Below are 27708 nucleotides of genomic sequence, written 5' to 3'. Positions count from 1 at the left end.
CGTGACAAGCCGCTGCTTTGTGCTGTGCCTTGCCGCTTCCGCTAGCTATCCTTGTTAAAATTCAAACATCTCAGTGCCATTTACAAATATAATGTGTATGACTGAGTAAGAATGATCCCGTTCGATTGCTTCCTCTCTTTATGGATGCAATGTGTGGCCTGAGAACTCTGTTTATTTGTAACTGAGGAAGGATGGCTCAAGTGAAAAAAGAGGACATAGATTCTGAAGAGAAGAGCAGACTTCCGTGCCCTCCTGATTCTAGAATGGTCCACATTTTTTTCTGTTGTTGTTCTTTTTCTCCTGCTTCCCTGAGGTTAAGCCTGACTAATTTCCTTCTCCTTTTAAGATATCATTCAGAAGACATCACACATGTGTTGAGTTTGAAAAGAGAAGAATGCTATTTGCTCTCAAAGGAGTGGTGGAAATTAGAGGTAGCAAAATGTAATTATCCACTTGGAGGTTTTCCAGGCCGGATCCACCTGATCAGAGACATTAGAGCCAATGCATTACACTTTTTAAAAGTCTCCTGCTGGGCTCGCTGAATGAGAGTAATATCATATCGCCTATGGTTCTGGTAAATAAAAGGCATCATTAACAACAACACAATGTGAAGAGCCTGCTGAAATGATGGACTGCATTTAGCCATGATGATGCATCAGAATCACCAGCCTGGCTTCAGTGATGGGCGGATGCACCAGAGAGACACACAGCAATGATTAAAAAATGAAGTCAGAATGCGCACAAAGCTCTCCAGGCTTCCTATTACAGACGTTTCTCTTTAGCAGCAATCATAATTGGGAACATCTCGCACTTCAGAACAGGAAAGACGGTCACGCTGAAATGTAACATTACAATCTCTGCGCCATTCTGCACAGGGTGAACACTAAGTCTGTGGCAGGGATGTTGTGAAAATCAGTTCTTGCCTTCGATCATGAGGACGTCAGAGCTTCCGCTCAGGTCATCAGGCTTGGCAGCAAGTGCCTTTACCCAGTGAGGTACAGCTCTCGCCCTATCCCTAATTTACAAAGCTTAAGGGTGTAGTTATAAAAATTCACTGTGCTTGGAAGCACTGCACAGGAGCCAACAACTGCCACAGGATTTTAGAATTCTTTCATTAAGAACAACATATTAGAAATGTATTTAAGCCCGGCGGTGGTGGCGCACGCCTTTAATCCCAGCACTCGGGAGGCAGAGGCAGGCGGATCTCTGTGAGTTTGAGGCTAGCCTGGTCTCCAAAACAAGTTCCAGGAAAGGCGCAAAGCTACACAGAGAAACCCTGTCTCGAAAAACCAAAAAAAAAAAAAAAAAAAAAAAAATGTATTTAATATAAAAAAATCTGAATCCATCATAGAATCGATGATGGATTGGCACCCCAGTATTGGGTGAAGGGGTAGAAAAGCAGGGAGGAAGCAGGTTCTGCACTGACTGGTCTGGAGTAGCAACTACAGCTGAGCATGGATGATTTAGTCCCTTCTTCTTTCTGGTATGTTTATGAAAAGATATTTCCTACATGGAAAAGGACGAAGTGCTAATAATAAGTCAATGTATGAGTTTTGTGAGTTAAAGGCAAATACTTCTCTATAGAATACATTTCCGAAGAGCCAAAATCTGAAGTGATGCAGGTCAGCCAGGCTCCAGATCAGGTGAAGTTCTAATCAAGGGAAAAGACGATGGCTTCAAAAAATGAGCCCTGTGTGCAGGTGAAAGTGAGTAGAGGAAGGCTGGTCACACAGAGTCCAGCTCAGGAGACAGAAATTCTGGCTATTAGAGGTAACTATTAAGCACTGTGATAGCCTTAATTGTCTTCACACATAGGATCAATATGCCTGTTTTCTTTTTTTTTAATTTGAGGCTTCCTATTGCTTTTGTTCATATATATCTCATCTAGTGTTATTTACCAGGCAGTGGGTTGAGTTTGAGATAAAATTCAAATATTTATTAATTCACTTAAAAATAAATAAGTATGACATATTTAAATAAATGATTATTATTTCTCTAAGTAACCAACTGCATTGAGAATTGCATTATTTACATTTTTGCAAATCTCTTTGATACCTGAATAAACAGAAGTCTGCTGAATCCTTTCATGAGCTTCTGTCCTCACTCTATTGAAATATTATAAATCATTCTGCCTTCAAGAATTGCAAATCACACTTGCAAAAAGATGAGAACAAAACAAAAGCATACAAGTTCCTTTTTATATGAAAATAGTTTTGATATGACTGTGTACCTCACATGCTCTTGCAAACCCCGTGAACACCCAGGTCACAGTGGGAACTCCTTAGAATGAAGTACTCGGGTTCTGGGAGGAATCACTGTTTTCACAATCCGTTTCTGTCCAAATGTAACTGTGCTTATCAAAATTTCCCTTCAAGCAAAACCCAAGGCTATTGTACCTACAGGGAATACAAGGCTTAAAACAGGATTTACCCCAAGGCTGAAGAATAGAGAGTTGAAGCTAATTTACAGTGTCCCAGTGATGGGACAAACAAACAGATTTCCAGGTGAGGATCAACAAAAGAGTGTATCTGCATAGTAGAGCAAGCTGCAAACAATAAATGAGAGACGAGGGCTTGGGTCTGATAGGTGACTTGGAAATGCAGAATGACATCCCTGCTAATTGTCTGACAGGAGAAAGAAAGAAACCTCCAGAGCTGGTGACTCCCAGAGGCAGGCACTTTTGTAAACATTTGCTGCACAGATATGATTGACAAGAAAGGTATTTTAGCCAGTTGCATGCCACCAGTACGGATCCTTAATAAATTTAAAGAAGAAAAATAGCAATATCTCAAACACCATCACTAACCACAACCACTAAAAATAAAACCAGCAACAACAGAACCCAAGAACAAAAAGAACAAAGCATGGATGAACAAACTAATGTAAAAACAAAATATGCTTGCCACCTCACTGAGAAACACACTGAGAGATGAAATACCAGTGGCTTTTCACATGTCACGCATCATGCTGACAAATCTCTAATACTTGAAAAGGCACAAAAAAACGAAAACTGAACATTTTAATGCAATGACAGCAGAGTTCCAGGTTTTGTGTTTAGAAAAACAGCACTGCTGAATTTTACCCATTGACTTCATTCTATTCCACCAAAAGAAGTTCATCTAAAGGAGGTCTAAAACATATTGTTCAAAAAATAAAAACTGAGAAAAGCCCTGCCCCTCCTTTTTGGGCAAGGAACTGATAAATAAATAAGTAAATATATACATGGGATGAAACAGAAAGATATTCTTTACAATGGAATGGTTTCTAATCTCCAAAGATCTAATTATAAAGGAGACAATGTTCACCCATGAACACAAAGATTCAAAAAAGCATGGTCAGGAATCTCAAGCTTGACACTGAATGAACTTTCTCTTCTTCAAAAGCTTTACACAAAGGGGTGCCTGGTAACCTTAAACAACAGAAATAGGTGAAACTTGGTATGTGGTAACCAAATGGTCAAAATTATTGTCATCGGTATGGTGATCTACCATCACCCTAGAGAGATGAGCTGAACAAGCACAGGATAAGAGCTTCTCAAGCATCCTTGCCAAACATGAGAATGCTAAGTGTAACTGTGAGAAGTAAAAATGTTGCATGGCCGACTGAGTGTTGCAAAGCTCAATGCTTCATAAAAGACAGAAAGTGAATGAGTAGGTTAAGTGAATATCTTTCAGGTTAAGTGAGTTGATGGGGGTGCCATGGCTGCAAAACCTAACACAGGTGCTGAACTGGATCCTGGGTGGGAGAGGAGTCTGGCATAAAGATTAGTATTGAGATACTGTTGACATGTGAATGCAGTCTGTAGATTACATCATATTATTTTATCTTCAACAATTATAGAGTGTGTTTACTCTTGTCAAGTCGTTTCTTCTGTATGTGTGAAAACACTCTGAAGCACTAACACTTACAATGGGCAAATTTTTCTTTGAAATGCTGTTGAAAAAAGAGTGTGTATTCCTGTCTATGGAAAATGGGAAAGGTAGAAAAGCATTTAAAGGCAAGTCTAGACTAAATTTTGTGGACATACTAAAGCCCACAAAATTTTCCCCAAGTTCTTTCTGCTTCTTCTGGCTTCCATATATTTTGATATTAAATCCTTTCATGTTATATAACTAACTGAAATTTCCATTTTGATTGGATCCTTCTTGGATCATTATTTTTAAAGGCATGGAATATATATATAGTGATGACAGTCATCTCTTAAAATTGTCCTTTTTAAAATTAAATTATGTGGGATGGTCTTTCTGTATACTGTGAATATATGTTGTTACAACTGCTTAATAAAGAAGCTGCTCTGGCCTATGGCAAGGTAGATTATAGCCAGGCAGGAAATTTAAGAGAGAGACAGGAAGAAGAAAGAAGAGGTAGAGGAGACGCCAGCCCATCCAAGGAGCAACATGCCAGCAGACTGGTAACGCCACAGCCATGTGGCAAAACATAGATTAATAGAAATGGGTTAATTTAAGATGATAGAGATAGCTAGCAAGAAACTTAAGCCATTGTAAGTAATATAAGCCTCAGTGTGTTTACTTAGTCTAAGTGGCTACAGGACCAGGCAGGACAAAGAGAAACTTCCAACCACAATTAATCACTTTCCCACATTCTTTATTTCCTTCTCGTTATGATCTCCTTCCCTTCTTTGCTTTTTTATGTTAATTTTAATGGTGATTTCTAATTTAATACACTGTGATCATTTGAATCATCCATTGTTGATATCCATGGATCATTAATTGAATTATTGATTGACATTTCATGATGGGCTGGGATGGAGTTTATTAATTTAAACCCTTCAATATAAGGCTAAGGATGTAGCTGAGTGAGAGACTTCCTGACTAATATGCATATGACTGAATTATAAACAAAGCCACAAAGGTATTGCATATGTATTTGAAACATGTAAAAATGTGTACAATAAAAGTCTGGCTAGAGTCCATAACCAAATTCCATATAAATCCACAGCCTGAAAAACCTTCTTTTGAAATCCAATCACCTATCTACATTAACTGATTAATTTTTGACTATTCCTGGAGAGAGAGAGCTCATCCTGTTCATCACCTGTCAGGGCACTGATAGGCAGCTCAAGTCTCTCATGGGGAACTAATGAATTCAGTGAAATGGCTTGCAGGAGGAGGAGTCACTCAAGGTAGCTTTCTCACCAAAAACAATACCCAGTAGGTGATACCACAAGGATGCTACATTACCAGAAATCTTTGAGGACTTGTCCTCATTGTCACTTAGGAGTATCTTCTCCTCCCTCAGCAATTGTTGTTTAATCCCAAGAAGGGGTCTTGTGAATCTCAAAAAACTCCCGAGCTTCCTGAAAATTTGGTAGTTCTCTGAGTCTGACAAGTCTCTTTTTAATTAACTTGAAATGGTCAAGATTCAATTAACCAAAGAAAACTTTGATACTTCTAAATCACCATTTTCAACAGAGAATGCCAAATGTAGACTTCCAAGCAACTAATTAAAGAGGGTGGCCACTTCTGGGTTAGAAGCCTACAATCCACAGTGTGCGTTTGCCAAGAGCTTCAATCCAGGCCATTCATAGGAGTCCCATGTTCTCTACAGCAAACCTATCACGGTAAAAAGCAGAAAAAAAAAAACACATTTTCAGAAAAGGGGAAGATGGCTTCATTACTATAAAATATCTACAGAATGAATAGTCAAATATTTGCATTAAAATTGTGATCTAACCTGAGAAAAGGAAAAATGTCCAACTAAAATTAATGAGCAAAATATTTTTTTTAATTTTTCTAAAGATATCTTTTATTGCTTTTAGAAGTATGTGTATGTATGTGACGGTCTATGTGAGTGTTTGTGCACTTGGGGGCATACACCCTCAGTGGCTAAAGGAAGGTATCAGTTACCTGAAGCTGGAGTCAGAGGTGGTTGTGAACCACCTGATGTGGGTACTGGGACCAAAACCCAGGTTGTCGGTCAGAGCAGCAAACACTGTAAACTGTTGAGATGTCTCTCTATCCCTATGTATTTTTTAAAGAGCGTGTAGATATGAACTTAAGACATAGAACACCAAATTATATAGTATAAAACCATATTTTCCAAAAACAGAAACAATAAATTGTCTTATAAAATAAAAGACTAAAGAAATAAAAATATAATTAACATGGACCTTTTGGAAGTGATAAAACGACAGCTCTTATTTTCATGTGTTCAAACTACATTTTCCTATTTTTTTTCTATTAAGGTATGAAGTTTTTGCATAAAGAAAACACCTTTTTAATGTTCATTAGAAAATGTTTAATGAAATCTCAGTCATGTCTCCGTGGAGATGAAGAGGATGAACAATAAGGCTGTATGTGAGGTAACAGCAGATTTACTTAATTGTGAACATTCATATCACCTGTTAAAGCATGATAAATATTTTGATCTAATAGCTTAATACTCTAAATCCAAAGAAAACGTGAGGCATCATAAGTAATATGAAGCAGAAGGTGAAAGGTTGGATCCAGTTATATGACACAAAGTGCCAGATGTTACAAACATGTACTCTGGGTACTGAGCACCTCACTGTGGTGAATATGGTGGGAAAAGCAGGCTGCTGTAGAAAATGTCATTCAATGTGTGTGTGTGTGTGTGTGTGTGTGTGTATCTATGTATACATATGGATAGATGTATATTCCACATCTATTCTGTTAGCAAAACCAGCAATATGACTTTGAAAATCCCATTTGAATCCCCCACTATCTCAAAGCTCAAGGCTGAAGTTTCCTGTGGTGAATTCCTTGTCATTTGTTTACTGTGTTTTTAAATAACAATGCAAGCAATAATCCTCCCCTGGGATGCTCCTGCCTCCAGCCTCCACCAAGGACAAATCCTAGGATTATAATGGAGAACATTTAAACACTGTGGAGCACCAAAGAGGGAGATGCCAGCCTCAAAATCTGGAGGGCGCAATGCAAATGTTAACTCTCTCTGCTCTGAACGATTTTCAGACGTCCCCAGCTTTCTCTGGAACCCTCACTGCACCTCATCTTAGAGCAAATAACCCCAGCAGAAATAGTGAGCTTCCAAGGGCCCACTTCCTAAATGTTCAGCATCCTGTTTTCATATTAGACATGATATTCCCAAGACATTTTTGATATGCAACGTTACTATACTACACTCCTTTCTTATCAAAACGTAGTCACTGAATGCTTTTTAAATTGTTGATATGATACTGAAGTGGATTTTGTTAGATTTTAAAATAATTCTTCCATTTTCTTTTTCTTTAATTATGGTAAAATCTACATTGCATGCGTTTCCCCTGTCGACCATTTTTAGTTGAGCACAGCTATAGCATACAGCCACACCCCACTCACCAAAGAGCTCCTCAATCCATGCCACCATATATCCTCAAACTATTATTCTGCTCTTGTAGGAATAATTTTGAATATTCCAAACAGTTCATAGCACTGACTCAAGAGCAATTAGTGACGCCTATTACACTTTGCCCAATCCTCTCTGTGGGTGTCTAAGTTTAGAACATATCAAAATTTCCATCTATTTTCAAGGCTGGATAATGTGGCAGGGTATTTGCATTTATGTCAGCAGAGTCTTGAGTGCTAGTCTTCATAGTGCCAAGGTGCTATGGACACAAGCAGCAGACAGTAATCAGCAACCTTACACAGCCGTGAACTTCACAAGCTAAAGACAAGCCTGGCAAGATGTACACACGGGTGCAATAATGATAAAAGTGTAGTGGAAGTACCACTTCCTGATTACATTCAAGGTCCATTCCAAAAAAAGTCATTGTAGTCAGTTCTCTTTAAAGGTGTGGGTGTGGGTGTGGGTAGGCGCACCAATTGCTATTGGGTAGCCCCACACCCAAGTGAATAAGAGCAGCATGAATTGGACATAATGGGGAAGAAAAGACTATAGAGAGTTGGGTGACAGGGAAAGGAAGGGAATCTGGGAGGTAGGAGAGACAAGGTGTTGATATGATGAATATAGTAGGAAATTCTCAAAGAATTACTAAAAATATTTTAAAGATATTGTGGTTAATACAGCTATCAAGATTGGTAAACATCTCTTCAAGATTCCATTTTTTTTTTTCTGGGGATATATCCAGAAAATTCACAAGATCATAAGCAATCCAATTTTAAGTTATTTGAGGGAAGGCATCCAATATTTTTCATATGCACCATTTCTTTATGCTGGAATGCCCTTTATGTATCTGCTAATCATAGTTGTTGTGTTATGTTGCCTTGGTCTCTAATCCCCTACTCATTATTAAAGTGAAATGTTGCATTCGTCACTCTCTCTGTAGCACTATTGATCTCTCTAATTCCATCAGACTCTGGCACTATGTTTTTCAGTCTCTTACAGTGGAGTTTTACAATTGTACCTTCTTCAAACAGGGAATGGTTCATTAATGGAGAAACTTTCTGTCTCCTGGAAATATTTGACCTGCTCCCTGATAGTAGGCTAGCATGCGGCTTACTCTCTGCATATACTGTCTGTGTCCATCATTCCTGGTGCTCACTTTTTGGGTCTTTAAGTGTCAGTGAGTTCTGTTGTTGATGGCATATAATAGTATTATTTGTTCTTCATGAATATATTCTAGTAATTCTTCTGATTCAAAAACTTAATGCATTTACCAGAATAGAATCTCTTTGTTTTCTGTATGTCCTACAGCCTTTATTCTTCCTTTCCTGTGTTGTATTTGTTTCCTTCTCCATATAACCCTGGCTGGCCTGAAACTCATAGAGATCTGCTTGCCTTTGCCTCCCCCATTCTGGGATTACAGGTGTGTGCCACTACAACTATCTTTATTCCTTTTCTTTTTCTTTTTTTCTATCTTTGTAGTGAAAGTTTACTATTCTTTCTGGTTCCCGTTCATGAAAATCTACATTTTGCTTTTGGTTGTCCAGGTGCCTCTTGGAACTAAAGAGCCACGGAGCAGGCATCAGGCCATGGTGAGTTGAGTATCTCATGTGGTAGCCCCTCACGTCACAGAGGGAGCCTCCAGTGGGGTTACATACAGCCTTAAAATAAGACTAGTTTTTGGAGCTGCTCATGTATTTGTAGTACTGAAATATTGGACACACCCAGCAGCAGCCATTTTTTCCCCTATTGCTTCTGAAATTCTCTTTGGCCTTGGTCTTACAAAACCTGACAGTAACAGATCCGTGTGGTTCTCCGAATCCACCTCATGTTTAGTTTGTTGATCTACTTATCATATTTATGAAAAAATCATCCTTCATTCTTTTCTACATTCTGTCTGCATGATCTCTCTCTTCTGTTTGGTTCTATGATACTCATGCTGGTTTCCTTGATGGTGATATGTACTTTAGACAGCTCACTTCTCTTAAATCGATATTCTTTCTGTTTTCTGTCTTGATAGAAATCAACTGACTGGTTGATTGCTTTTCATCTGCTCAAATCTGTGTCTGAACTCACACAATGCATTTATTGTCTCCATTACAACATTCTGCAACTCCAAGACTCTTTTCCATTTTCCTCTCTTTGGTGCATTAAGTCTATTTTCATGTGATCTCTATTACGTTCTCTATATTCTTCACATTGTCCTTGACTTATGTGAGTACGCTTAAGTCCATAGTTTGAAAGACTTTGTCTAGTAGATCCATCATAGAGTTGGTTGCAATGATGGGAAGAGGTGCTTCCACATTGTCATCTGTATCCTTATGAATTTGTAATCACCATGGTGAGGTGATATTACAGAGCACAAGTCTCTAGTATTTCATATTGCTATAGATCCTGTGAGCTGCACTTGGAAAACAGGAGATGGATCTTTGCTGCTGTAGTATCCTAGTTTGCTTTCTGCTGTTGTGACAAACAATAATGCCACAAGCAACTTAAGAAGGGGTTTGTTTGTCTTACACTTTGATTTCACTATCAATCAGCAAGGGAAATCAGGACAAGAATTTGGGGCAGCAACTTGAATGTAAGAACTGAAGCAGAAATCATGAATGAACATGGCTTACTGGCCTTTTCCTCAATGGCTTGCTCAGACTCCCTTCTTACACCACCCTGCTCAGTGATGAGAACACCTACTGAGGCTATGCCATTTCACATCAATTACTAATCAAGAAAATGTCCCAACGAGAGGCCCACAGACCAGTCTGATGGAGGCAAAGCATCAGCTGAGATCCCTTCCTCTCTAAAGACTCCACTTGTGCCAAAGTGACAAAACCCAACCAACACCTGTACTAAGGTCTAAGATTGACAGAAAGTAATGGCTAATTATAGTGCAAGAATGTTGGTGGAATTTCAAATCCTCCATCATTCCAGATATCAAGGTAGCCAATATAGGTAGACAGCAAGAGTGGTGTATTAGTCAGGGCTTCTGAATGTCACAAAACTTAGAATAAATCTCTCTCTCTCTCTCTCTCTCTCTCTCTCTCTCTCTCTCTCTCTATATATATATATATATATATATATATATATATATATGGGGATTTATTGGAATGACTTACAGGATGCAGTCCAACAATGGCTAGTTGTGACAGTGGCTAGTTGTGAAAGGCAAGTCCAAGAATCTGGTAGCTGCTCAGTCCCAGGAGGCTGTGTGTCTTGACTATAATAGATGTGCTGTCAAGGGGAGGGCAAGCAGGCTAAGAAGGAACACACCCTTCCTTCTTCCATTGTCCTTATATAGAGTTTCAGGAGAAGGTATGGCCCAGATTAAAGGTGTGCCTTCCAGCCTCAAGGTCTGGATTAAAGGCATGTGTTATCCAGCCTCAAGATCAAAGGCATATTGTCTTCTTGCATGAGGATCCAGATCAAAAGTATGCCCTCCATTTCTGGATTGTAATTCATTCCAGATATAGTCAAATTGACAACCAAGGATAGCCATCACAGGTAGTAACTGTATAAATGGGGGAAAACTTTCTCATGCTTCCCTTCCTGGGTAATATATGTTTTATATCATAAGTAAATTCACACAATACAATAACATGGGAAAATAAAAAAATGTGAATCCATTTATTTGTGTTATTTAAGGAGTTTCCCCCCATCAAAATGACATATTTATTACATGTAGAGAACATTAAAAGGTAAAACAAAAAATTCTACTATATATAGTTTCACCTTTATAGAAACACACTGCTGGAAATTGGATATTTCCCCCTCATTTTCTGGATTTTATTATTTGTTTGTTTGTATTACATGGCATTGGATTTGAACCATGAAGTTTTCATTATGGAAAAGTTCTCTGCCTTTGAGCTACATCCTTGGCCATGAGACTAGAACACATATACCCCAAAATGTGGCTAGATATGTATAGGTATTTGAATGAATATAAACAAAAAGTCAGAAGTATGTGAAATGCCCAGAACATAAGATTTCTGTTTCATTCTATAGAAAAAAATGTTCACATTTCCATCTAAAACAATACTTCAATCCATTAGAGATGGGACCTAAGAACACAAGATTAAGACATGTAATGATTTCCAAAGATATGTCAACAAGATATTTGGTAAAGAACACATTATGAATGAAAGGAAGAGGACAGTATTGAAAGAAGAGAACAGGATATATACAAAGGTTCATGTTTCTTTTGTAAAGTCTAGACTACATGCATTTATAACTCATGAGTCTGCAAGAACTCACAGATGCAAGGGAGCCTGGACTTCTGAGGGTCCTAGAAAGCAGAAATCCAGCTCAGCAGCCAGCCAGCAGCCAGCCATTTCTCTCCTATAAGGACCATAAGAAATCAAGCTCTTGATGAAAGAACTTGAACACCATCAAAGCTGAGAATTATCATTATAACATCCTTATTTCAGCCCTAGTGTGTGTTATAAAATCTGTCACCTTTGAAATTAGACTGAATATATGTTAAAAATTAAAATAAATTGCAAATTTAATTGACCTGCCATTTAAAATGTCTGGAAGGGAAAAAATTGCTTCTTTTTAGAAAACAATATAGGCAAAGGCATCATCAAAATATGAACACTGAGTTTGTATTTTTGCTTGTACAAAGTGCAATAAAAAAGATAAAAAGTGGCTTGATTGAGATGCTAGGCTCACTCAATATTGAATTTGAGTGCTATGATGATAACACCCATAGATCAAGGCAGGAGGAATTGGAGAAACCATTCCTGCTTAATAACTGCTCATCTCTTGTGGTTATAGAATAGTAATTCAGAGGAAAGCATTCACCCAGAGTCACGTGCTCAGAGGAAAATGTCTCTATTCCACAGCCCCATCGATTTAGATGAGAAAACTAGAAGGAACCTTAGATATCACTTAGGCCAGCATCTTACCAAATGAAGAAGCTGTTTGTAAAATATTTGTCAGCTTACCTTCCAGGGTACACTTGGTCATTTTTAATATCTGATATTTTAAATGCCAACACCTGAATTTTTGTGCTGTTGGATGTGTGTGTGTGTGTGTGTGTGTGTGTGTGTGTGTGTGTGTGTGTGTGTGAGAGAGAGAGAGAGAGAGAGAGAGAGAGAGAGAGAAAGGAAACAATCGAGGGAGAGATGCATATATTTACATGTATAAATAATGTATATCCTTATTAGCAACTACATTGTCATTTCCATTTAGTAATCTTGGTTCCATACTAAGAGCCTATTTAAAACAATTATATCAATGTTGTAGTTAAGACCTCATACTTTGTTCAAATTTCAACTTAAATATTCAAATAATTTGATGAGTTCTCACATAACAGAAAATCGAACCTTAGGTTTACTGCCACTATTCAACTTCCCTGAATTAATTCTTACCTGTTGTTTTTCTTAAAAAGTCTCAGATGCCTAAATAGAATAAAAGAAAAAAAAAAACTGTCCAAATGATCAAACTAATGTTGTGAGCCCCTCCAACTTTTGGATACTAAACTCTGTCTTTATTTATATAATTAAAATTCAGATTAGCTATTGTGAAAGTCAAATCACATTACAGGCTCTTCTTATCTTAGGGTCATAGAAAATTTCAAATTTTCAAGAAATACTCCTTAACATAATGCCAATGTTTAAGGTTATACTTTTCCTCATTGACTAACCTTGTCAGTGTGGTACATCATTCTAGCCTTTTGCTTTTCAGAAATCTCTCACATAGTGACCAAGCTTGTCAGCTGACTGTAAAAACTCTAACGAATCAATAATGATTTATTTTCCAGCCATTTTAATATTAACATCTGTGAAGCAGGAAGGTTCTTTACTAATGCTGATTTGCTGTCAGCCTCTGTCCCCAACTAGGAAGGGTGCAGAAGGCATTTGATATCTTTGTAAAGATACAAGAGAGCCTTGAGCTCCCTTCAAGTTCTTATATTTATCCTTCAATAGCCTTGGTGTTATTCAAATGGCCAACATGTGTTTTTTCTTTACCTTCAAAGTATTTTATTGAAAAATCTTGGCTGCAATATAGTAATATTGTTAATAAAACTTACTGGAATTTTAGTCAGTTTTCAGAATCATTTCCTATATGAGTTTAGTATTAGCTTTCTCTTATGTACCACATTTTCTTTCTTTGACTATGTTCAAGGGGAATATTTAAGAGTTAGTTGACAATTGTAATGGTAATTTGGTTTAAACAGTGGACTCATAATTTTCAGCATCTACTATTCTCCCCTTCTGTGAAGGCTGCTGGTGCCATTAGTTTCAGTTGTCAACTGGAAACACTTGAAAGAAGTAATTTCAACAGGAATTCCCTCCGTCTGACTGGCCTGTGTCAACATCAATGGGACTTTTTTTTAACATTTAAAAATGTTTGAGATTATAGTGTGATTATATCATTCCCCCTTTCCTTTTCTCCAAACCCTTCCATGACCCACCCCAACTTCCTTAAAATTCATGGTCTTTCCTTTCTTTAATTGTTTTTGAATACATATATCCCAATACCCACAGATAAGTGCAGTCCACACCCCTCATCAACGAAATTTCCCCTTGAACCATACAGAGAACATTACACAAAATCACAACCAATCAAAATGCAGAGTGTGCAGCCCAGTCCCAGTAAACACAGCTACAACAGAACTTCTGCACCTAAGGCTCAGGGATCGTTGTAGAGAGGAGGGGAAAAAATGTAAGAGTCCATGGGGCATTGTATTATTTGCTAAATGAAGTAGGAGGGCTCAACCCACTGTGAGTGTTACCACCCCTGAATAGTGGTCCTGGGTTGCACATGGAAGGTAGCTGAGAAAGCTAGAGGTCACCAAGCCAGTAAGTCCTTTGGCTGAGCATTATTCTCATTTAATTTTAATGATATTAGATAGGTAATAATTTTATAGATGTGGAAACTGTGGCTTAAATGGTCAAATGTTGTCTCCAAAGTCATACAGAAGTCATTGGAACAGAGATAGGAATTCAGGTCTCTCCAACATATTTCCTGAGATTTCAGCCATATTCAACGAAATCCCCAAATAAACGTCAAAGAACTCTTTCCTTTTGGTTATCTATCATTGCTACCCTAAACTATAGCCAAATGGTCTTTCAGTATAGAAATATATTAGTTTTATCCTCTCCATGCAGAATGCAGGATAATATTATATTGTTGTATTTCTTTTTAGCTTTTTGTTTAATACAAAATGTATTATTTTCCTATGTTACTGTCTTAGTCAGGGTTTCTATTGCTGTGATAAATCACCATGACCAAAAGCAACTTGGGGAGGCAGTGGTATTTAAGCTCACAGCTTTCAAGTTACACTCCAGCACCAAGGGAATTCAGGGCAGGGAGCCTTAAGGCAGAAACCTAGAAGCAGGAACAGAAATAGGCCATGGAGAAATGCACTTACTAGTTTGCTCCCCATGGCTTGTTCATCCTACTTTCTTATAACATCTAGGACCCCAACAGTGTCACTATCTTCAGTGAGCTGAACCTTCCTACATCATCATTAAACAAGAAAATGTCCCCAGAGACTTGCCTATAAGCAATTTGGTGGAGATATTTTCCTAACGGAGGTTCCCTTTCCTAGATAATGCTGACTTGTGTCAAGCTCACCAAAAATCTAGCCAGAACAGTTACTAAAATTATGTTGAGTTGTGAACTGTCTGTACAGATCTCCTTTCCAATATCATATGTCTCCCAAAAGACACATGTATCCCTACAATGGGCAGAGATAGAGAAGACAAAGGAGTTCAAATCATATCTGATGACTAGACGTAATTCTAAAGCTTAGCTCAAGTCCATCTCCTCTAATAATACCCTACCCATATCCTCTTGACACAAAATCCCAGATCACTCATTGCATCACAAAGCAAAATAAAAAGACATAAATGTGAGGAAACGTTTGTAGGAAAGAAGGGGACTATTGCCTCACATCCTCCTATACTTTTCTAGCTTCTGTAACTCTATGAGGAAGGGCTGCTGAGAGATGGTCTTCATGGTCACACATCAGTCCTTTCTTCATAGTGCTTCATTTTCCATTGAGTATAGAGGGTGTTGACATTCTGGGTCCCAGACAGTTCTGGTAAGACAGTTGTTTTCCCATCATTCCTTTGTCTGAACCCTCTGGACATACTGTCAGGGTTTCTGGGTGCTGCTATGTTACTCGATGACCTGGAAGACTAGTATCTACATTCACAGTATCCCTGTAGATATCACAGGCAGGGAAGTTTGATCTATCCCTAGCTTTGCAGTCATATTATGAGATGTCCCTGTAAGCTAATTACCTTGGTCAATAGGGTCCCCAGCAATTCTGCCAGGCATCCATAGAGGTACCTTAATAGTGTTTTAACCATGCGTACAGAAGGGGTTAAAAGCTGCACAGAGAGGAGCAGAGCCTGGGGGGAAAGGCACTGCAGGTGTGTGGTTAACAAGGAGCTAATTGGAGAACTAGGCAGGAGGAGAGGAAGGCACAAAGCTGGTCAGCAGGCTTGTGTGGAATTCCAGCAGTTAGTTGGTGCCAGCCCTGGAGGAGCTGAAATAAAGACAAGTTGATCTGGAGTCTGTTTTTGCTGTGATCTTTGCTAGAAACTGCAAATTGGGACTTGACAGCTTTTCTCGCCGCCTGTTGCTTTATTTCAGGTGGTATTGTTTTGAAGGCACTCACAGCTGACATTCTGGATGCAGAGCTTTGGAGCCTCTCATCCAGACAGCAGTATGTGTCAACTTTTCAAGGCATGTTGCTTTCTTCTCCTACTAATGATCTACTGTGTCTGAGGTAGTAGAAGGTAAAATGAATGCTGGCCCACTCTTCTGGAGACTGAATTTTAATGCCAAATGTGTACCCCAAAACATGAGTGCTATGGAGCCATCTTAACAGCTGTGACCACTGCTTTCCAATCCATCTATAAAATGTGGGAGTCTGATTCTCTCCTAAATCACATTAAGCCGTAATGCTTCAGTTTTGTTTCATTTTGTTTTAATTAGGAAGAGTGCTTAGAGGTCTTATTGTACTGTGACTACCTATGTAGAAATAACATAGGTGATATGGAGAATATTCAGAAAGTAGAAAATGTTTAAATCTGCCATGATTCGAATGTAGGGACTGATCCATCTGGGATTCTTAATATGAGCCCAGAAAGCAGATGCCAGTCTCATGAGGATACTTTGTGATCAGAAGCCTTATGTCCTCTTATTGAGTGAGAGGCTTTTCTTGTAGAAATACAGCTACAAGGAAGACACATTTACATACCTGGGAAAGGGAGCCCATAACAGAACAGAGTAGCAATTTTATGCAAGTTTAACTTGGTTAACTACTGGAGTTACTAATGTGAATATAGGTGAGGGGTTACTTACAGGAGCAGGGGTTTCTCAAAAGCGGCTACATCACTGAAAGTCCACCCTAGCATGGGTGACAGCTCAGGAAAGCCTCAAACCCAGTGCTCTCTTCACAACTTGCAGACAGCTGGACAGGCCTGAGAATATCTCTACAATTCTTCTAATCAGTCTCCTCCCCAAATAAAGTAATTGTTTGAAGCTTCTACACAACACTGGGGAGGGATCTTCAAGATTGTTGCAAGTTTTGGCTTTCCCAAACATGCTATCTTTGTTGGCTTCCTGAATCTTCGATCCTCCCTCTCCCTCCTCTAGTGAATGTTTTGAGTTGGAGGAAAGTACTGTGCAGCACCCCTCCAAGATCCTCAGTCAGCATTCTGTCCAGGTGATAGTCTCTGGGGAGATGGGTAGGTCTCAAATGGAACTCTCATGAGTAAATTAGCTTCCAGAGCGGTCTGGTGAGGTATCATCTATGGCCAGAAAGCAGGCCCTTCCCAGCTACCCAACCTGCCTTGCTATTTAGACTTCCCAGCTTTCAGAAGTGCCAAAGGTTGACTCCTACTCATCATTAGATATATAACTGAGGACCTGAGGGCATGTAATTGAATCAGCTTGAAGAGATTAAGGAAGGACAGTCTGTAAATGAGTAAGTATTCATAAGAAGTGGGCTGTGAAGCTTGGACAATCATCTGAGCTTATGACTCAGAATTACTATGCTCCTGTTGAGAAAGGAATGCATGCAAGAGTCTGGTTGAAATAAAGTGCTGATCAGAGAAAGGGAAATCGAATAGGAGTTTTACATCCAGTCTCGTTTCTCACATTTCTCTCTGTTCCCATTTCTTTATTTTGCTTTGTAGTATATGGTGGCCTTGAACTTCTTATTCTCCTGCATCCAACTCCCAAGTGCTGGAATTGCAAGTGTGTGCCTCTGAGGCAGGCTTATGTAGTGCTAGAGACTGATCTTGTACCCTGAGCTTCATATGAGTTAAGCAAGCACTATACCAACTGAGCTAAATCCCTAAACAGAAACCTCCCTTAAAGCTTGTAGGTATCCTGCGAAAAAAGATGAGAAGTGTTATTGAACATGAAGGTTTTTTTTAAACAGTATTTTCTAAATGTGCTTAACATATGCTATCATGGATTGTATGTAACCCCAAAGGCTCATGTTTTAAATCTTGGCTCTCTCCTGGAAGAGCCCATCATTGGAGAGTGCTTTTGTCTGGAGCCTTGACCTGTTAGGGTCCTCCAGAAATCACACAAAAGAACACCACCTATGTACACAATCAACAAGAGTGTTTATTATTTTCTAAACTAAAGGTTTAGCATGCTGGGGCTGCACTTTCAATACCAAGGCAAAATGGTAACCCTGAGGAAGGTTTGCAGGCTTCTTTTTATACACAGCTAAAGGAATTCTAAAGGCAGTGAGGTCATTCTATTTGGATTGGCTTATGTTAGTGGCAATCATATTAGTACATTCCTGATTGGTTAGGGCTACCAGGGGTTGGCTAAGACTTTAGTTTCATTCTATTTGAAGGCAAGTTTGAACAAGTCCCAGGTTCTGTCCTTCTTTGGTTATTGCCTTGAGATGCTGTGGGAGCTGGCTCAGGCCTGGTATGTGCACTTCCTCTCATCCTTGCTAGTGGGGGCATTCATGACTGATTGCCCTTTGTTTGTGGCTTCCTCAGAAACTGTCTCTTCGGTTTCAAGAGGCAAGAGCTGAGGCCTAGTTTTTAACTGAGTTATTGGGATCCTGTCCTGGTATTTGCCTGGCCTTCTCAGACCTAAGCCCCAATCTAACATACTGAGAGATTTAAAATTTGCATGGACTCCTGAGGAGCTGTGGTACTGCAAACAGTGGCACAGGAGAGAAAGCAGATCTCCAAAGACAGGACTTTGAAGAGTGTTTTCTCAGCCCTGCTTTTCCTGCACTCACCTCTGCTGTCATGACGGAAGCTCTGCTCCACTCTGCCCTTTCTGCCATGACACCTACCCTGCCCTCAGTCCCCAGGTGCTAGGACCAAGGCACCACAGGTCCAGTCCTCTGAAACTGTGGAAACTGTAAAGGAGATCCATTTTCCCTTTAATTTGCTCCTCTCAATTATTTGTCACAATGATGAAAAACCAAATCAAAAAAAAAAAAAAAAAAAGACTGCTGAATATTTGACCACTTTACCTGCAATAGTCTCTTGCTTTTAAATGATAATAAAGTACAAAATCAAAAGGGAAGAGAGCCTTGGGGGAAAACAAAACAAAACAAAACAGATTTCCACACAAAAGGGAAAAGCATGCACTCTGAGGTCCTTAGTTCTTACTTTAGTCTAGGGTACACACTGCATTTTCTCTGCACTAAAAGGAATTGGCTTTAAAGGAAAAACTGAATCAACAATTTGATGTTGGAGCAATGTGACTCCTCTTCCGGGCTACTTTTCAACATAAATGCCAAAGGATCCATCCCACATTTGAAAATTGGCAAATTGTGGTACTCCTGGAGTTGGACACCCCTGAAGCAGAACACATGAAGCTTGATGCCCATTCATTTGCAGATTTCATTTGTATTTGTTTTTGTTTTCAAATGGTCAACTCACAGATTTGAACAGATGATAACCATAGGCTGAGACAGTAGCAATGCCTAATGCACACCCTACAGGAGGAGTTAGTGCTGTCTTTGTGGCCCCTGGTCCATTTCCAGAAGAGCAGAAGGCACTGCTGACATGTGATCAGGATCTGACAACCATGGAACCTCCTCGAACTGTACATTCATATGTAGAAAGTGTCTGAAGAACTGTAATTTTCCTTCCATTACTAGAGTTCTGCAGTGCTTAATAAGAAATAACGTTTTTCTAACGTGGTGATATGATATGACAGTTTGGAAAGAGGTGGGGGAAAGTAACTTTTAAAGCTGGATTAATGGAATGCAAATTGCAGCCATATGACTTTTATTTTAAAGACCTTGCCTCACTTGTACGGATTTTTCTGAAGAACCAAATCGCAATTCTTCAAGAATTGGCTAAATCAGAATCTTAATGCCTGGTGTGTCTTTCTCCACCTACCTCCATTCAAATTTTAACTCAGGAGGAAGAAAGGACATTTTAACGAAGCTTAAAATTAAACTCAAACATCAAGTTCTATAGTGTGAAGATGTATTACCCATTTTGACAACAGCTGTAGGAGTGCTTAAGTAATTCATTGAGATCGGTGACATCTTTAGATTAAGCTTTGAAAAGTTTAGCTTCTGGGAGAGCACTCACTGGGAATGACATGGTCTTCTTTTCTTAAACCTCAAAGCTTGCCTCCAGTGACATACCTCCTCCAACAAAGCCACACTTCATTCAAAGAGGCCAGGCTTCCTAAATGTTCCCAAACATTTCCACCAAATAGGGATCAAGCATTCAAAAATGTGGGACATTTTTTGTTCAGGTAACCACAAATACATATATACACACAGGAGAGAGAGAGAGAGAGAGAGAGAGAGAGAGAGAGAGAGAGAGAGAGAGAGAGATTATGAATCTACCTGTGACAGAATGATAGCTTTTATTCAAATGAAATTTATAAAAACATGCATTTGATTAACTAAGTCAGTCATTGAATTCTGAAAACAATGAGCAGCAAACATTTGCACTGGAAGAGAGGGAAGAGAAAAGAAACAGGAAAGGTCAGTCAGCACTTCAGGATTCTGAATAGGCAGTCACTCCAGCATGCCCTGATCATGTGCAAAATCAGAAGGCTGGAGCTACAGGCAGCTGTCTGCAGACCCGGGACTTTATTCTTACTGTTCTGCATTCCTGACTATTCTTTCAGCCTGCTCTCTCTCTCTCTCTCTCTCTCTCTCTCTCTCTCTCTCTCTCTCTCTCTCTCTCTCTCTCTCTCCCTCCCCCCTCTCTTTCTCTGTTCCTTGTGACTTGTTTTGTTTGCATGTAAGCTCTCAGCTACTGATCCAGTGCCAGGCCTGTCTGCCTGCTGACTTGCTACCTGCCATGATAGTTATGGACTTATCCTCTGAAACTATAAGCTTGCATACTTTTTTGTTTGTTTGTTTGTTTTTCAAGACAGGGTTTCTCTGTGTAGTTTTGGTGCCTGTCCTGGATCTCACTCTGTAGACCAGGCTGGCCTTGAACTCACAGAGATCTGCCTGGCTCTGCCTCCCGAGTGCTGGAATTAAAGGCGTGTGCCACCACTGCCCGGCTAAATACTTTCTTTCACAAGTTCCTTGGTCATAATAAAAATTACACAGCAATAAAAAGTAACTAAGACAGTAAATAAAGTATATATGGGAATAGGACCTTCTAAGGTAGAGCAGGTTTTAGGCATGAATATAAGTTGTGAGCTATTGGTGGTGACACATTAGTGATATTTCATGATTTAACAGTTTCTCATTTCAGCCTATGTGCCTACTTCTCAGACTCACTTTTGTACCTGAGTAGAAAAGAAGTCTAAAAAGCAGAAGTCCCAAGGACAGCGAGAAGACCACAGGAGCTCAAGAAGGATGATTCTATTACTTTGCACTGAAAAAATAAAAGGATGTGGGTGTTGGAGTGCATTAGAACAATGCACTGCTGGCTGATCTGGCAGGAGGAGGAGAGGGAGGCCAGTGCAGGCTGATGCAAGAAGGCTGATATTCCCAGAGAATCAAGGCTTTTACACACAGTTCACTTCCAATCAATCCCTGCTGCACTTCTTCAAATAAAGAGAGCACTAAAACAGCCCTTGATGTAATTTATTTCAGACCCTGGAGTGGAGTTTTCTAAACCTTTAAGCTGTATGTGAATGACTTGCTTCCTTCCTTCTTTTCTTTTCTTTTCTTTTCTTTTCTTTTCTTTTCTTTTCTTTTCTTTTCTTTTCTTTTCTTTTTTTTTCTTCCTTTCTCTTCCCTTCCCTTCCCTTCCCTTTCCTTTCCTTCCTTTCCTTCCTTCCTTCCTTCCTTCCTTCCTTCCTTCCTTCCTTCCTTCCTTTCTCTCTCTCCTTCCCTTCCCTTCCCTTCCTTCCCTCCCTCCCTCCCTTCTTTCTTTTCTTTCTTTTTTCTTTCTCTCTCTCTTCCTTTCTCTTTCTTTCCTCCTCATCTTCATCCTCCTCATTGTCATCATCATTGTTCTCCTCCTCCCCCCCCTCCTCGTCTTCTTCTGTAGGCCATACATCCCACTCACTTAACACATGCTTTCTATTTCCAAATTTCTTTTTCTTTTCTTTTCTTTTTTCTTTTTCTTTTTGGTTTTTCGAGATAGGGTTTCTCTGTGTAGCTTTGTGCCTTTCCTGGGACTCACTTGGTAGCCCAGGCTGGCCTCGAACTCACAGAGATCCGCCTGGCTCTGCCTCCCGAGTGCTGGGATTAAAGGCGTGCACCACCACCGCCCGGCCACAAATTTCTTTTTCTAATGAAGCCTTGCCACCGCGAAGAGAACATCCTTTCTATGAGATGAGACTGCATAATTTCTGATAATTCCATTTTCCTTTCTTATAGAGTGCTCTAGATCTCCCTCTCTCTGTTTCACTCCCTTTCTCTGCTTCTGGGTATTAGGTCTTCCATCTCCAAATATTTCAGAAGACTTTGTTGTAATTTTCTAAATTGTTCATAATGTTAGGTATGGAGAAGGATACTGGACATTCTTTGTTCTGTGGTGTACTTTGACTAAGGGTAATACAGAGAAGAGAAATGTAGAGTCTAAATATCATTTTTAACATTTTCAACTTACATTGGCATATGTGCCTTTTTCCCAGTGTGTACACTCTTTAAATTTCCCTTTTCACTCAGTAGAATGTTTGGGAACTTAACTCAAACTAGTTTCCCCTGACATTCATGCTGGCTGAAAGAACTCACCGTCAAGCCTCCATCCCGAGTCCACCGCCGACAGGCTTTGGATGCTATTTCAAAACATCCTTGCTGAACTTTTGTTGTTCCGGAAATCACAGAACCTGTCAGAGGGAAGAATGGAGTAAGAATATTCTGATATTAGCCAGTCAAGCCTCAGTTAAATCTCAGCTCTTTCCCAACACAGGCACATAGTATAAGGTCAAATTTCTCTATAAGACCCCAGTTCCTCGAAGTAAGTGGAGATTAAACAAGATTCTGCTCACACATTGTTTTCAAGGTCACTTCACTATTTAAAAATGGTTTATTACTTGAGATTATGATATAATACACGGTTTCTTCCTTTCTTTTCCTCCCTCCAAACCACATCCTGCTCTCGTTCAAATTCATGGCTTCTTTTTCATGAATTGTTAATGCATGTGTGTGTGTGTGTGTGTGTGTGTGTGTGTGTGTGTGTGTGTGTGTGTAAATGATCAGCCCTAAAGACAAGGTCCATTGTGGAAAACTATTTTAAGATGTGTTACATTCATTTATGCTGTGGAACATTTGTTTGATGATGCAAAGATGTTTAATTTGTTTAATTCTGTAAATCTGCGTTACCTTGCCTGTCTAAAACACCTGATTGGTTTAATAAAGAGCTTAGTGGCCAATAGCTAGGCAGGAGAGGTATTGGCAGGGCTGCTAGGCAGAGATAGTGAGTGGAAAGAGAAAGAGAAAGAAGGAAGACCAAGAAAAATGAGAAGAGGAGGACATGAGGGACCAGCTACACAGCAACACAGCTAGCCATGGAGTAAGAAGGAAAGAAAGAGATAATAGAACAGAGAGAGGTAAAAGCCCAGAAGCAAAAGGTAAATGGGATAATTAGTTAAGAAAAGCTGGCTAGAAACAAGCCAAGCTCAGGCTAGGGATTCATAAGTAAGAATAAGTCTCTGTGTATTTATTCAGGAGCTTGGTGGTGGGCTCCCAAAGAGATAATAATAATAATAATAATAATAAGCAGCAAAAACAACACAAAGGTCACTTGACTTTTAACCAGTGTAAGCTGTGTTCCATTGAAACCATGCATTTGAATTGTTATAATGAAAGTTTCATTGAGTAGGCATCATAAACAAGAAACATTCTCACAGGTTTAGAGGCTGAATTGTCTAACAATGTGGTAGCTCCCTGCCTGGTGAGAGTCTTCTTTCTGGGTCATACATCTGTCTTCTTTGTGCTGCAGAAACAGTTCACTGGTAAAGAGTATATACTCCCCTTGTTGAGGACCCAAGTTCAGTTCCCAGACCTGTCATTCAGTTCATAGCCAGCTGTAACTCTAGCCCAGGGGATCAGATGCTCTCTTCTGAATTCTGGAGGCTTCTGGACTAGTGGGCATATAGCACCGCCCTCCTGTATGTACATATACACATGAGTAAAATACAAAAAAATCTTTTAAAAAATGTCAGTCTTCTCATTGTGTCCACACAGCAAAAGAGACAATAGCATTCTTTTGGGTCTCTGGTACAGGGGCACTTAATTCCATCTAGAAGCACAGGGCTTAATCATTTTACACAGCTCCCATCTCCTAATGTAATCCTATTGAGGGTTATGATCTCAATGAATAATATAAAGAGAACAGCCACGTTCAGTTTGTCACATAAACAGTTACCACCTTCAATTTGCCATGAAGATAGCAACCACACAAGTCAGTCAGATGCTTCTTCTGTTCTGTGTCTTTAATTTGCAGAATTACCTCTTGCTAAGACAAACAAACAAACCTGAAACTAGAACTAATTTGCTCCAGCCGGAACTGAGATCTTCCGGTCAGATAATCATTGACATTTACTTGAGTATCACGTGCAAGGAGCAAAACTTACAGACTTATAGCCTATATCCAAAGTGTCTGATTTGTTCACATCTCTAACCTATTGCTTATAAGCATGTAGCTCGCAGAAAGCTCTGGGAACTTACAGGACATATTCACAGAACAAGTGTCAAGTCACAGCACCAAGAGGCTAGGGAAAGGTAGCAAGTGAGACCATTCATCAAACTCAAGATTTAAGGAAGGATGTGGGAGGATTGGAGACAGCTTGGGAAAAAAGATTTGAATATCTGATTAATCACCGACATTCTGGGAGGAAGCTCAGGGAGGAAGAAGAGAAGAGTGTCAGAAAATAGAAGCAAGGAAACATTTACATGACTGTGTTTGGGGCTATGCTCTTCTTGCCTTTAAATGTATTTATGTTCCTATTTGGAAAATGATGCACACACTGAGTAGGTTTATACAGTAATTCTGCCAAAACATAAAATAGAAACTCTGAAAAATTAAAACAGTAAGCATCCATTCGTGTGTGTGTGTGTGTGTGTGTGTGTGTGTGTGTGTGTCTGTGTGTGTGTGTGTTTGTGTTTGTGTATGTGTGTGTGTGTATGTGTGTGTGTGTGTGTGTTTGTGTTTGTGTATGTGTGTGTGTGTGTGTGTGTGTGTGTGTGTGTGTGTTTGTGTTTACATGTGTTTGGCATAGCTCCACTTCCTATCTGCCAACTCTATTTTACAATGTTTAAAATAAAATAGAGTTTTGTGTCTTTTGCTCATCAAATTGAGTACTGTTCATCTTTTTTTATTGACATGTTACATATAAAAATTAAGGCTGTTGAATTTTAATCACTCAAACTCCATTTTTTAATTTTATATTTTTTAGAAGTGCTTTCCCCCACCCCCTGTTTTCTTAAACTAAACACAGTTGATTGATGATACCTCCTTGAAAGACATTGGGAGAAAGCTTCTAAAATTAATAGTGTAAGCCAAGTTTACAAACTGTCAAGCTTTGAAGTAGAAATTAGTGTGTCATTCTTTCTGGAGAGAGCAGACACACATTTGACTGCCATATTATGAGAATCTCTCAAGGCAAAATACACTTTTGATGTGTAATGGCAAAAAGGAAACAAACATTGTCTTCTCATTTCCCAAGTTCAAATATATATCTACTCATACTCATCCACACAGAACTGGAAGAATGTTTTATCAACAAATAATGTAGTATTTTTCAGAAATCAATGGCCATGGAGATTACAGTAGGGAAAAACCTTAAATTCTACTTGGAAGAAACAGTGAACAGTTAACCCTAAGCACACAGGAAGCAGAGGATCTATGATCCCCCCCTTGGTTGTAAAAGTCACCAGTTGCTCAAATCTCCATGAAAAATGATAATGAAGTATTTGCATATGATCCACCCTATATAGATGAAGTCAGCTTTAGAGAATCTGTAATCTCTAATAAATGCTAAAGCTAGTGATATATGAATGCTAGTTATATTCTATTTTTAGTGTATGACAGTACAAGAAAAGGGCTGTCCTAGTCAGTAGATATCTAAAGTGCTTTTCTTCATTATTTTCTTCTCATTGTTGGTCGTGCCTTCAGATGGGAAATCCCAAGATAAAAAGGTTAATTGTTGATCTGTACAATCAATGACAGCCAGGGAGAAGAGACCTGAAGACATCCTGTTTACTTCATGAAATTAAAAAATAATAATGCATCTAAGAATATGATAAAGAGCTTTGAGAAGGGCCTTCAGAAAAATCTAGCCAAGATTTGTAAAGCTAGTCAAGTATTGGCTTTGTTTTCTGTTAAAAAAATTAATATCTCTAAGAACTTTAGCATTGAGGACTGGAAAACAGTCAGTGGTTAAGAGCACTTCCTATTCTTTTATGTTGTGGTGTTTTTTTTTTTTTTTTTGTTTTGTTTTTTGATTTTTTAAGACAGGGTTTCTCTGTGTAGTGTTGGTGCCTGTCCTGGATCTCGCTTGGTAGACCAGGCTGGCCTCGAACTCACAGAGAACTGCCTGGCTCTGCCTCCTGAGTGCTGGGATTAAAGGTATGCGCCAGAGCACTTGCTATTCTTACAGAAGACCCAAGTTCAGTGCTGAGTGGCCATGTTAGGTAGCTCACAATCACTTGCGACTCCAGCCCTGGGGTATTTGACACCTCTTCTGATATCTGCGGTCAGCTGCACTCACATGCACATACGCACACAAATACAGACACATGCACATACATTTTTACTTTGCTAAAGAAATTTAAAAGGAAATATATGAACTCTATGAGCTTTGAATTTTACAGTGGTAGAACTGCTCCAAACTGTTTAAAGTACTAAAGAACTCTAAACACTTGGCATAGGGATTTGATGGCTTTGTTTCACTACAGGCTTGCCTTCTCAGCAACTGAACCCTTGCAGTCTTAGTTTTCATAATAACATGCTAAGAAAAATCTAAGTGACAGATCCTTTGGGAAGATGACTTTGTACAGCAGATATGGAGGATGTGGCACTTGACTAGAGCTGTATAAAAGGTAACATGCACTTAAGATGTTCCTTGTACACACACACACACACACACACACACACACATACACACACACACACATATTTTTCAGGGTTTACCATTTGTCACTGGAGAATGAATTGGTATGGTCTTCCCTATATATCTTTCTACCAATGAATGTACCTATGTTATCTATTGTTATCATTTATATTATATGTTAGCATACCACCATTAATAAAGTTCAGAAATGTTGTGAAGTTGAATAATTAAGGACAACTTTCACACATATTTAAAAAAGAAAGTTAATTTTTTTTTCCACACAAAAAATTGACCAATCTCTTGGATATTAATGCTTTTGTTCCTACCCATGAAAGTACCACACTTCTCATCAGGTTAGGAGTCACTTAAACCTCTTTAAATAGATAACAAGAGAACTTATTGGTCTGATAGCAATGATAATGAGGTTCCTCCATGAATCCATAACTAACATAACTAACCCTTTTGTGTCATGAAGAGGCATACAATGAGATTTTGTATTTTATAGGTAATATTACTTAATGAAAGACTTCAGGTGGTCCTACATTTCCTCTTACACAAGAAACAGTCTCATGTAGCTCAGACTGGATCTGGTCTTGCTATGTAGCCAAAAATTACCATGAACTTCCATCTTGGTACCTCCATATCCTGAATACTGAGACTGCAGAAGACTACAACCTCCAAAATGTGGTGCTGGGCACTGAACCCAGAGTCTTGTAGTTTGTAATCAAGCATTTTGCCATCTGAGTCACATTCCCAGCCTTAGTCTTATAATTTTGAACCATTATTATTGACAGTTATAGTAATAGTTGCACTGGGGAGACTTTAATTATATGTAATAATCTTTATTAATTCTTTGAAAAATTCATACACCCACAGTGGGTTTTTGTTGTGGGAATTCATTCAGTTCAGCCAGTGGCTTTGGGGTACCTGCCAATGGCTTTGGGGTGCAAATGT

General features: G+C 39.1%; 1 long non-coding RNA gene across 1 annotated transcript in view; it reads right to left on the bottom strand.

Annotated features, from left to right (window-relative positions):
- Positions 1-4922: 4922 nt before the first annotated feature.
- LOC114691663 overlaps positions 4923-27708 on the bottom strand; it is a 33496-nt gene continuing 10710 nt past the window's right edge. The window contains exons 2-3 of the long non-coding RNA XR_003734248.2: positions 22433-22527; positions 4923-5573 (exon numbers count right to left, since the gene is read on the bottom strand). This is a non-coding gene — a long non-coding RNA (uncharacterized LOC114691663). The remainder of the gene's footprint in view (positions 5574-22432; positions 22528-27708) is intronic.

Source organism: Peromyscus leucopus, chromosome 19 (genome assembly GCF_004664715.2).
Source record: "Peromyscus leucopus breed LL Stock chromosome 19, UCI_PerLeu_2.1, whole genome shotgun sequence".
NCBI classification, from domain to species: domain Eukaryota; kingdom Metazoa; phylum Chordata; class Mammalia; order Rodentia; family Cricetidae; genus Peromyscus; species Peromyscus leucopus.
Note: the sequence above shows the minus strand (reverse complement) of the source record. Positions and strands in the feature narration are given on the sequence as shown.